Source organism: Pteropus vampyrus, unplaced genomic scaffold, assembly GCF_000151845.1.
Source record: "Pteropus vampyrus isolate Shadow unplaced genomic scaffold, Pvam_2.0 Scaffold79, whole genome shotgun sequence".
In the NCBI taxonomy this organism is placed as follows: domain Eukaryota; kingdom Metazoa; phylum Chordata; class Mammalia; order Chiroptera; family Pteropodidae; genus Pteropus; species Pteropus vampyrus.
Window position 1 is genome coordinate 1070587 of NW_011888860.1, and position 13060 is coordinate 1083646.

The 13060-nt window shown below is 34.8% G+C and overlaps 1 protein-coding gene across 18 annotated transcripts in view; it reads right to left on the reverse strand.

Annotated features, from left to right (window-relative positions):
• The window catches only part of RBM47 (RNA binding motif protein 47), a 142952-nt gene that overhangs the window by 35985 nt on the left and 93907 nt on the right, over positions 1 to 13060 (reverse strand). The window lies entirely within an intron of this gene.

The window sequence follows — 13060 nt, forward strand, 5'->3', positions numbered from 1 at the left end:
TATCCTGGGCTCAGAAATCCCTGGTTATCCAATTGGTTTCCTAGCTTCTTGAAAAGTTATCACATCTTGGAAAGTTTTTGAGAAATAGGAGACCCCGTGAAAGGAGTAAGCAGAGCCTGCAATTTCACTTTCTACCACTCAGTCAATAATCTCTAATCAGACAGTTTGTTCTTGCTAACATTAAAAAAAATTATCTACCTCTTTTAGTAGCAAAAAAAAACCAAAAACCAAAAAAAACCCAAAAAACTAACATACTAACATTTATGCCATAGAAACAGGATTTTAAAAATAAACACGAATTACTAATTCTTTACAAACGATTCATAGGTGGTGGTTATTGAGATATCACTCCCCACTCCCTCCGTCTTTGTGCATTAACATTTGACCCTTTTTATAATATGCACCTTGTACCAGTGAAACCTAAGGCATCAGTTAGTTACTCATTAAACTCAGGTGCCAAGGGCTGACTTGTACAAATTACGCTGTTAACTGCCCAGCCAGGCCTATGTGCAGAAGTGGAAAAAAGCAATCATCAAGGTTGTGAAATTCTGTCATATCGGCAGAATTGAACTACAAATTGCAGCAATTCGTGCCTGACCTCTGATCTGTGAAGTTAATCTAAACCTTTGAACCTCAGCTTGGAATTGAGAAACAGCATTTACTTGTACTGGAGAAGATGGCTAGCAAGTATTCTCTGCTGTGAATAGTTAACTCAGTGACTGTTGGTCAACCACATCCACCTCCCCAAGGAGTCAACCACTGTAAGAGACTATGAGGGAGACTTAAGAGTGACTTCTTATAAAATGGCATTTTGAATAAATCTAATAAAATTAGGTTTCAGGATGGAAATCTTTTAAATAGTAAAGAAAAATAATACGAGGAGGAATCTGAGATAAATTATTGGTCATTTACACTTAGTGATATGTACGCTAAAAAAATTCTCTTTACGAATTAGACAAAAATAATTTTAACTAAATACTTTAAAATTTTTAACAAATGGTAGGTACCATTGCTCATGTAATATTTGTAAATAAAAATATATTATCTAATTTCTGTTATAAAATACAAACTCATTTTAAGCCATCTCTGGGAAAAAGCAATCATGGGAAACCAGTTCTACTTTTCTTGAGACCCCAATTTACCTTCTAGTGCTAAACATTAGATGTCGGCCAATGAATAAGTACAACAGTATACGTTTCTTATATATACATTTTGTCACAACATTGAGTTATTATATTTTCTTCACAATGAGAAAGGTTTTTCTTTTGAGGATAAGCTTCAAATGCTATTCAAATTGCTCCATTTCCAGGTAGAAAGAAGCAAAGATCCTACTTCTCTGGTTTCTTTGAGTCAATGTTAGGATAAATCTCAAATAGTTCATGAAATATAATTAAACTATTCTTTATAATGAAAATAAAACTAATTTGTGGTATTTAAAGTATATAACTTACATTTAACTAATTTCGTTTAATAAATTACTACTGGTTTGAAAAAAATGATTAATACAAGAGCCTTCTTATAACAGAACTTTTCTCAGAGATAAAATGTCATTATCGCTAACCTTTTTGTTGTAATTATCATAATACTAATTCAATAAATTTTTCTTATTTTTCATTATCTCATATTTGAAAATCACAAATTTCTTCTTTAAAGACTGAAATGACTTTGGAAGATGAATGTGAACATCATTGATAAATTCTTGCTTTTTATCCCATATTTTATTTTAAATAGCAGCGTTTTATGATAAAATGACTTTGTGAAGACCTAGTTTTTTTAAGTGCATAAAGTGAAGAGATGCTAATGAACTGATTTTAAAGAAATGTTCATAACTTAAGAATTTTGGTTTTGCTGCTGGTGAGGTAAACTGTGCAGTATTTGAAATTCTTGCAAACAACATTTTTTTGCCTTCAATTATAACAAACAAAACAGATCATTTGTTTATTCGACCTGATCTAAATTACTTTAACCAAACACAACCCTCTCCTCCTATCATACAATTAAAACAAACAAGGTGTTCCCTACCTTTCCAGTCTTGAAATCTGGGTGCAACAGGCTAACAATCACAAAAGCTTTGCTTAAGCAACCTTTTCTCCTGATCCCAGGAACTGCGTAACTCTGTTATACAGGGCACAAGTCTCCTCATTGGTCAATGAGCTTTGGCCACTTAAATGCCTTGGGAGTCATTTGCTAAGGGCAACTGGAATGAGCTTTGAGTGGGTGGTACAGAAAGAAGGGAGGTGTTAAAATTGCCAGATACAAAACGCTCAACAGCAGTCTGAAAGCTTCACGGAAAACCCACTGTAACAAATGGATTTGGGGAAGGCCCAAGAAAACAGAAGCTCTGGCATTTCGAAGAGAAGGAAATTTAACTAAAATATTTTATTCAAATGCCAATATTGACTAAAAGGAAACAAATGATTTTCCAAATCCCCCTTCCTAAAATAAGTATCCACTACTTTGTACTGCTTGATGCAGACAAGAAAAACAGTAATTCTTACTACTTCAACTATATTGCTGTAGGGATTAAATGAATGATTAAATGTAAAGTGCTTAGAAAATTTCTTGGCATGTAGAAAGTACTCAAAAAACGTTACTATGATTTCTTAGAAATGTTATATTTTGAGCAAACATTGCGTTTTTTCTTATTATTTCTGGGATAAATGATGTGGATTGAGTACCCTTTATATCTTTTCTCTTAATCACTACCAACAATCATGTTTATGATAGCCTGGCAGATAAAAGATACAGGCAAAAATTACATATGACTAAACCCTCATTTTATTTTTCTTTATCAGTCTGGAGCTGGACATGGATTACTGATAAGAAATGGAGAAAAATAGAAGGGAAAAGGAAAAGAAGGGAGTGGTAAAACATGATTCATTGATAATAAAAACAATCTGTACATAACAACGGATCAGGAGGACCCAAGGCACTTACGCAGAGTAAATATACTCCTTTTCAAGCACTTAGGAGATGAAACCTCATCTAGAGGTTGAGTTTGTCAGTTCAGGCAGTTGATAGATCAGGGAAAAGGGGAGCAGAAGAAGGACTCCAGGAGAACTTCTGAAAGCAGTGTGACATCCAGGCCCGGAGACCTCCTGAGCCAGGATTAAAACGATCTCCATGGCATATAAAGAGAGAAACAAATTTGTAACTCTTCCTAAAACAAAGTTGTAGTCTCCAGTTGTCGGTTTTTTTTTTTTTTTGGGGGGGGGGGATTCTGTAATTGTTAACCTTATTAAATTCATTAAACTGTAGCAATTTGAAGTAAAAAGGTTAGATTAAACGAGAAAGTTTTAAATCTATTCTTCTAACCTAACATTTTTTTTGAGAGACAGTTCTATTGCTCTTAATATAATCTAAAGCTATCAATAGTGACTAGAAAATCAGCAGGTTAGTAAAGAGTCAAAATCAAGACCAAGTCTAAGATTTAATATCATATAAAATGAAATTGCTACGTTTGAGTGAAGGAAAATTGAAGCAATCCTTCAATGACACTAAAGCAGTGTTTCCAAAAAACTACCAATTTTAGATTAAATTCCTCTTGGCTACAAATGGGACCCAGAAAAATCTGCTTTTTTAAAAAACAATTGAGTATACTGTATGAGAATTTTTATAAATTCTGGGTGTGTGTCATGCTTTATGCATTAGATAGGGAGTATTTTTGGTCTGGGGGTTTGGTGAGTGAGTGGGTGTTTGTATGCATGTGTATATGCATGCATTCTTATACCAAACATTATCAAGAATGTAAAAACTTAGGAAACAAACCATCTCAAGATGATAAATTTTAAGAGTAAGGTATCAAAGACAGGGTAGCTTTTCACTGAATACCTGAAAAGAATAATTACAATCACAACCTACTCTAAACAAAAATAAGCAATTTTTCCTGCCTTTGCTTTGAATAAAGTTAATTTTAATAATATATGCACACAAGCACACAGATATCTATATGGTCTTTGCAAAAAAAAAAAAATGCGTACTAGTTATAACGAATTCAAGAAAAGTATACAGCAAAAGTGAAAGTCACCCTTTCTCCTACTGCCATTGACACTGCCTCCTACTGCATAGCACTCGAAGGAGGAAATGTATAAAACTACATCAATGGCATCACTGTAGATGTGTTGTATTGTGCTACATTTGCTGTGCTAACTTCTGATAAATCTGACTTACAACAAGCTTAAGTTATCCCCAGAGAAGTGAGCATTTGTCTTAACAAATTACCTTTGTTTTAGAGCGATAACAGAAAATCTGGGGTCTAAGACTGCAGAGAAAAAAGAAATACAGACTCAAAATAGAAACTTGAGACCAGATAAGCTCTAAGGTAGATTTGAAAAATAAAAAAGAACAAGAAACAAGACTCAGGCAGGTCTGGGAGAGGGGGAAATGGTAAAGACAAAATATGAAAGCAGGAAATTGTTATGTGGTCTATTTTGAATATAAATAATATCTAGTAAGGTCACCTTTACATCCTACTAAAAGAACATTATTATTATTATTATTATTATTATTAGTAGTAGTAGTAGTAGTAGTATTTGTATTTGTATTTTAACTTATCTTAGCCGATGGAAAGATTAAGGGAATGTGTGTTTGCTTTCTATATAATAGTAGTATATAATTTGCCAGAAGTAGATTTTACATTATTTAGAACTTTAAAACCTTTGCTAAAATTGTCTATTTTATTAATGCATGACTAAAATATAAGGAGAAGAAATTGTACACACATATACACTGAGCTATAAAGGTATTGACTATTTGTACTGAAGCCATGTAACTGTACGGTGGGTTTCAGCAATAATAGTTGGCCATACTGGAAAAGTGAGCTCAAAGAAATGAGGGCATGCGTGCATATATATATAGGAGAGTCCTCCTAAAGACTATATGTGACACACAAAACTCACCAGTACAATGGCGATATTATAACAAGGATTAATGCTTCCAAGACAGCTTTTGGTTTACACACACCCAACATACACAAGGGCATGGCTCGGCTGTATGCATTGTAAACGCCCCTCTACCTGCCCTCTTCCATCACCACTTCATACCAGAAAGTCTTTGTTTTTATGGAGCAGTATCCACAAAAATGTATGATTAAAACCACCATAGTATTCTCTCTTGGTAAATCTGTTAAATATCCCATTATTACTATCAACAGGAAGAATTAAATAATGGACATTGCCATATCTGGGATGAAGAGCTTTTCCTACCTGAACATTAGGAAAGGATCTGGGGGCTTTCATTTTAAAATTTAAAATGGTATCCTCTCAGTTGGTACAATCGCTTTAAAGAGTAAAATTAGTATAAAGTGTAACATTAGTGTATTTCATTAACTTAATATTATTAGATACCTTCTAAGTGTCAAACACTATTCTAGGTACTATGGCTACAGCAGTGAGCAAAACAGACAAAAATCCCTGTCTTCGGGAACCCTACAGATTCACCAGAGAGAAGACATTAAATGAATAAATCAGTAAAATATACAGTATGTTAAACTGTTAAAGAACTGAGGAGGAAAAACAGCAGGGAAGGAAAAGAGGAATACGTGTGTGTGTGTGCGCGCGCGCGCGCGCGCGTGCGTGTGTGTATGTTGGGGGTGTCTGCATGCTGTTTGACTTACAAGGGAAAATATACTTATTTATTACTTATAAAAATAAAGCTTGTGAATCCATTCAGTTTCTAGTGGGATGTGCTTTTAATTTAAGCATGTATTAAACTCATTCAAAGTGTATGTCAACTACCTCTTGTTTATATATTAGTACTTATTTAATTTGGACATAGGCAAGGCAGCAGACATCTTAAATACAGTAGTAGTAGTCAGGTACATGATATTGTGGAAAGAAATCAAAGAGAAAATATAATGCTTTTGGAGTATTGTTTTGCAGTAAAACTAACTTTGCATTACTTTTTCAGGTTAGCAGGAACTTTAGGGTTTAAATTGGCCAGGGATGCTCTGGGATCTCCAGGCCCTCACTCTAGCTCATTCCCACCACCTTCACCACCTTTTAATCATAGTCTTTAGGCCCACCCTGATTGCAAATATGAATGAGTTCCTGACCCTTAGAAATGTTCACCTTGACAGGGAACACCAACTCAGAGAGAGAAAGAAGATAGAGGTGGAAGTGGATCAGGACGACTAACTTTTCTTCAGAGTCTAGGGTTCCAGAATCCGCTACTGGATGAGTTAATCCAAAAACTTTGTCATATTATATGTCATTATGCTTACTGTAGAGGCTGTCTGTAACTTCTCAGACAAAATGAATGACAGAATTACCCAATAAATTAGAAGTACAACCCAACCCCATCTCTAACCAACTCCTTTCCTCCTATGCTTTACTCAAACAAGAAATACTATTTTAAAATTTAAATGTCACAAAAGAAATGTCATTCTCATGTTCTCTACTTTCCTGTGAAATGGGCAGTCATGAAGAACACACAAACTTCAAGCATCCGTGTTTATTACATACATTGAAAGAGTATATTTGGTAAGGCAGCCAATGAAGAGGAATAAGTCTGAACTTTCACCTAAGTTTCCTGTCTAACTTTCACTTAAAATCACCTCAATCTGTAATAAAACATTAGCTAACCTCTATAGCCCTTGTCAGATACAAGACACAGTTTCTAAGTTCTTCTCTTTTATTAACACATGCAATCCTCATTAATACATTTTGAGGTAGGTATTAGTATTGTCCCAATTTTACAGATGAGAAAAGTAAGGCACAAAAAATAAAGTAACATGTCCAAGACAAACAAATTAACAAATAGTGTAGTAAGGATTTGAACCCAGGGATGCTGGCTCACAGAGGTCACACTTTACCACCTCTTGGTAAGTAGATTGTCTTCCTCTCTTCTTTCTTTCTTTCTAATCACCTGACTCTCTATTTATCTACCCAACCTTCACCTAGCTGCTCTGACCCTGCCAGTGGCAGGCATTTCTGTACTAACAGGAAAAGCTTGGCAACTTCGGATATGGTGTCTTTGGATCCAGATAAGGAAATCTTTAATTTGTTGGTGAAACCATAACTTTAAAAGGCCACAAAATCTAATTTAAATCTAAAGACAATTCTCTTTGCATTTTCTCCCTAAACTCTTCCTCTAGGCAGCATTGTTTATTAATTCTTAGAAACCTGTTAGATTTTACAGTGATTCCTTTCTGCCCTTCTAACATAGCAAACTGTAGTATGTCACAAACTAAGCAATTACAAGTCTTTACACATCCTGTGGTAGTTTTAACAGACTTTTTATTTTTAAAAAAGAAGTTCCAAATAAATACTGAATGTGGATGGAGAGGAGATACCTATTACAAAGTCATAATAATATGTAAAAAGTCCAAGCCTTGTGTTCCACTTTGGTTAGAGAAAGTCAAATGTCATAATGTAAAAAGTAGATACCCCCTACTCCCAATTAGAATGGGTGGCCAGGTTAACGAGAGCTCAGGAAGCATGAGGTTTAGTCAAGAATTATGTGAGTTTTGCTCTTTAATAATTAAATGGTGTTTTATTAATTTCCTTAAAATTGCCACAGAAATCCTCTAGCGTTCTGGGTTTACTGAGTGTTATGCTTTTCCATTTCAATAGATGTTGAGTGCTTTCAATGCTGAGGTATAGTCAAGTACTGAGAGTGGAGGGTGGAGGGGGGCGGTGGTGGGAAATGTAGTCAAAGATCTGGACCCTGATGCGGTCTCTATTAACTCGGAGCTAATAATCTTTTTGGAGAGACAGTTAAATGTCCAACAATAAGAACATATCAAATGCAAGGCGAAACAAAGCACCAGGTGCTATGTAGGCAGGAAGAGCTACAGTAGGCAAAGAGCATTGTCAAGCTGACCAGAGCCCATGTGGAAAGCTTCCAGAAAGAGATGTCAGTAACTTGCACTCTGATTTACAGTTATATTAGGTTACAAACAGGTGCAATCTCAAACCCCACGATGTTAAAATATGCACCATTCTGTATCTGTTTACTTTGATTTAAAAAAACCAACTTTTTTCTTGAAGAATTTTTTTTATTTCAAGAATTGTGTATTATCGATATTGGCATTAAACTTAACCATAATATATTTTATAAACATAATACCTTAATCAACCAGGAAATTAAATTGTGTTAGAGGCCTGAATAGCTGGCAAAGTACAAAATAAGTTATGTTGTCTTTAAAAGACTGTGAATACTTTTTTCTTAAGACTTTTGGGTTCAGTTCTTGTTTAAGCTTAATTATCTTTTCGACCACTTTCTAAAAGGAGATCTTACTTTTTGAGAACATAAAAGTAGATATTTCTAAAGAAAATTTTTTAAAACATGGAAATAATAGAAACCATGCCAAAAAGAATGTAACACATTAAAACTTTGGCTACTGTGGATCTGCAAATACTCACTAAGTCATTAATTAGAAACATGAGGATATCTTTAAAAGATCAATTGCAAGGCCGATTAGTTTAGATGGGTTCTAAAATCAGCAATGAGTGCATGTTCAAAAAAAAAAAACCATAAAATAGTACTAAAGCAAATAATTTAGACATAATAAACCTAATTTACTGTGAGCAAATGGTAACTTTGCAAGATCCTCAATTTTTATTTCTCTTTTATTAAATTTGTTGGGGTGACATTGGTTAATAAGATTATGTAAGTTTCAAATGTACAATTCTGTAACACATCAACTGTATATTGCTTTGTAAGCTCACCACTCAAAGTTTAGTTTCCTTCTGCCACCATATATTTGACCCCTTTTACCCTCTTCAACCTCTCTGTACCCCCTTCCCTCTGGTAACCACTATACTGTTGTCTAAAGACACTTGATTTTGAATTGGTCATATGAGTTCTCATTCATTCAATAAATGGTTACCGATCATCTACTGTGCATGGGTTTGTTCTAGACCCAGGAGATAAAGTGGTGACCAAGAAAGAGAAGGTCCTTCCCATCATGCTGGGGAAACATAATAAACAGTAGCGGGTGGGGAACAGTGATAAATGCTATGAGGAAGAATAAAGCAAGGTTAGGGGAAAAAAAGGGGGCTGTTTTGGTTGGGGTGGTCAGGGAAGTCTCTTCTTTCTGGAACAGAGATCTGATGAAGTCAAGAACAAGGAGTTTGGAGACCCAGAGAAAAAAGCAATCCAGAAGAAGGAAGGAGAGACACCGGCAGGGGAACGAGCTTGGGCTATCTGAAGAATAGCCAGAAAGGGGAGATGTGTCAGTATAGTGAGCAAAGCATGCAGGGTTCTGATGAGGACCTTATTCTAAGGTCTTTGGGTTCTACTGGGCTCGTTGGAGGATTCTGAGCAGAGAAGTGATGTGACCTAATTTTCTTTTTTAAAAATTTGGTATGGAGAAGAAATCAAAGGTATGAAAAAAGCAAGCAGAAGGATAGTTTGGGAAGTTGTTTTGGTCATCGAGGGGATGGGGTGATGGTGGCTTATATGAGAATGGTAACGAAGTTGAGAAGTTGGTGGTGAGAAGTTGACTTTGAGTTGTATTTTAAAGGCAGCATTGACAAAGCTGGTTAATGGACAGCATGTCGGATGGCAGTGTCTAGGAGGACCAAAATTTTCAGCCAGAGCATTGGCAAAAGTATAGTGCCATAACACGATGTCAGTATTATGGGGAAAAACTCTTTCTTATGGCATGGCATTCAGTCATAAGCAGCGAAAACACAAATACACAGTGTGAGTGTTAAGCATCAGGTAGCATATTAAAATGTTATTTTTAAAAATCTAGGTTTTAGGCAACCAACACCCTCAGTCCTTAACTTCGTTGCCACATACATTTTGCATGAACTCCGCGGTCCTCTCCATTTCTAGTTTTCTCTGGTACTTTTTAATCATTCTTTAATTCAAAAGAATGTATACACTAAGACCAACTTATTTCAGGGCCAAGAAACAACAATAACAAAATACCAACATATAGTCACAAGAACCTATATTATTAAAAGGGATAAACCACAAATTTAAGAGATGTGCCAGGTGGGTGGGTAGGAGGTGGGGTTATACAAAAGATCTGTACTTTGCACACTGCCATATTTGAGGAAACAAAGAGTTGCATAAACAAGAGCCTGCCTAGACAACTCTTGAGAAGCTCTCAAGGCCTTGTGGAAAGTGGAGTGGGAGGGGACTGTAATGAGTGGGCACCTCCCCCACTCTCCATTCTATTGGCCTCTTTCCCTTGCATCCACTTTCTGGTCTTTAACTCCATCTGGTTCCCCTTAGTTTTTTGCTCTTTGTCTAATCCATGCTCTTTCTATTTTGGGCTATAAAGCCTTGTTCTTACTTCGTTCCCCTCATTACTATGATCTGTTTTTGCATATTTTCTGTTATTGACCTCCCTTCTCTCTGTCCCCCAAAACTAACTGTGGTCTAGGATCTTATTCCCTCGTCTCTTTATGTAACTTCACAGCTACATCACTTGGCTCTTACTTTCCATTCTTCCATTGAAAAAAATATTCTATGATCTATTTAGCTGTCCTGTTAACTAATAACATGAAGTACGTCAATTAATTTAGACATCATGTATGTACGGTATTTATGTTTTAATGTCTCTCTTCTAGGAATTACAATGACCCTCAAATCCAACAAAATGTTCAACGTCATATCGGTAAGCTAATAATGTATATTAAAGTAAAAAATTATAAACAATATCGCTCTTAACCAATAAAATTTGCTAATATTTTTAATGAATAATGCTAAAATGTTACTCTTTAGTAAGACAAGTATAAATTGAACAAAAACAATCTTTAAAAAATAAACTTTATAATATATATGAAGAGCCTTAGAAAATGTTCATTGCCTTCACTTAGCAATTAGGTCATTAAGAACCTGTCCTAAAGAAATAACAAAACTAAAATTTACATACAAAGATGTTTATCTTAGAATTCTTTATAATAAATTTAGAAACTACCCAAATGCTTGACCTTAAAGGAATAATTAAATAAATGGTGGTTCATAAGGCACGAAAAATTATATAAATTGTACGGCCACTAAAAATTACATTTATGAAAAATGTTACTGTCATGAGTGAAGGTTTATATGTGAGATTAAGAAAATAGTACAGAAACTGTATGTACAGTGTGAGCATATCTGATACTATGGAAATAACTAGAAAATGTAACAAAATATCGACAGTGATTGTCTCTGGGTGGTCAGAAAATTGAATAAGGTTGATTTAAAGTTTTCTTTTTACGTACTTCTGTATCTTAACTTTATACACACACACATTTATGTTATACATCTTTAACATATATAACTCTGATCATCAGAAAAATTAAAATGATTCGATAAACAAATCTCTTTGTTGTAGCCCCCATTCTCTCCTTTTCGGCCCATCATTAAGTTCTGCCAGTTCTTTTCCTCTCATTTCTCATTGGCTTAGTTCAGCACTAACCATGCAAAACCTCCCACTCCACCCCTCTGCTTCTATCCCTGATAGCTACTTTCCTTGAAATATCCTGAGAGCAGTAGGAAGACCTTACATATGGTTGGGATCATGTTACCCCCATGAAGGGAATTTGATGTGATCCTTGGTCATCCATAACACGACTAGCTTTTGATCATGAACTGCAAATCTTTGGTTATGTTTGACTACAAACCAGTGCTTATTTCCCTTTTGTTCCTCTCAACCGCAATAGATACACACCTACACAAAAAATTCCCAAGACTAACTTTCTATTTTCTCTATCTAAACAGATTCTTACTTTCCTTCCTAACTCTCCCCTAGAATCATCTTCTGAAAGGCTTCCTATCCAGGTATCTACCTTTCTACAAGCAAGTTTACTGCCACATTGCTTCAGTGTTCCTTCTTTTTTTATATTTGGCAATTGTGTGCTTGTCATTTGCAATCAGACTTGCAAAACGGATGGCAATTCCTATTTCATCACAACATTGCCTAAATAGCAAATGCTTCTAGTATACATAACAGTAAGTCCACATTTGAAAATGAAAACTTATACACAAAGTTTAAGATCATCTTGTAATAAATGAGATACACCAGTAGTTAAGTTTTTGTTCATAGTTGTCATTGCTAACATAATAAGATGACGGTTCTTTCTGAAGTATACCCAAGGCATTTGGTTTCAGTCTTTTTCCCCTGCGCAGTAAATTCACGCAGAAATTCACCAAATTGGGTGCTCAATAATTGCTCGACAAGAATTTCAAACTATTGGTAAAATATTTTTGACTTAGAACACGGAGCCACAAATGCTAATAAGAAATTTTAGCTTATTAAGAATCATTGTGAAACAACACCTCAATCTCTTTAGCTATCTGGTGAACAACAATGGATATGGCTAGAAAGAAGGAAAGTCATATAACAGTTGCTATCTCTGACTAGTAAGAATATGATTGTGTGTGCCTCCTCAGTCCTGCTATATTTGTTTCAGGCTTTTTATTTGAATCCATATGTGCCACTGACACCTCAGTGTTTTGCCAAGAATCTCATTTCTCCATTTTGTTTTATAGACAAGGAAATGAAGAAATGGCAGTGGAACAGCTTATTAACACTATGTTTTCTAGAAATGCCAACACTGAAATTATCAGTCCCCGAGTTCCAAGTGAAACTATGAAAAGATCTATACAAAAATCACTGTGATCTGAAGTATTAATGAAAATAATAGTGTCAGTCATGACTCCTTACAATTACTAAAATGGACAATTTTTTTTTAAATTAGAAAAACACATTACTGTGAAAATGTACTTTTGTAAAGAGGACGTTACACCCTTCAAACTTACAAGCATATGATTAACAGTAACTGCTTATTAAATTTCTTTTGAGTGGTTGTCACTAATGCATTTTTTAGAAGTAAAACTACAAAGAAAAATCATGATTAATTGAAGAAATAGAATACCACTAACAGTACACTTAGTTCTCTTACAGAAGTAACTTTTTCTTCTTCAGAAAAAATATTACATAAAAAAATCTCCATTTCATTCTTTTTATATGTACGTACATATGTGCCAGAAGACATATCAGTTAATAATTGAACTTAGGTTGGAGAATTAAACAACTAAACATAGTAGATAAGGTTGAAACTGAAAATTTAAGTTCCAAATTAAACTAAAAATTTCTTCTAATCATTACTTTTCCTTC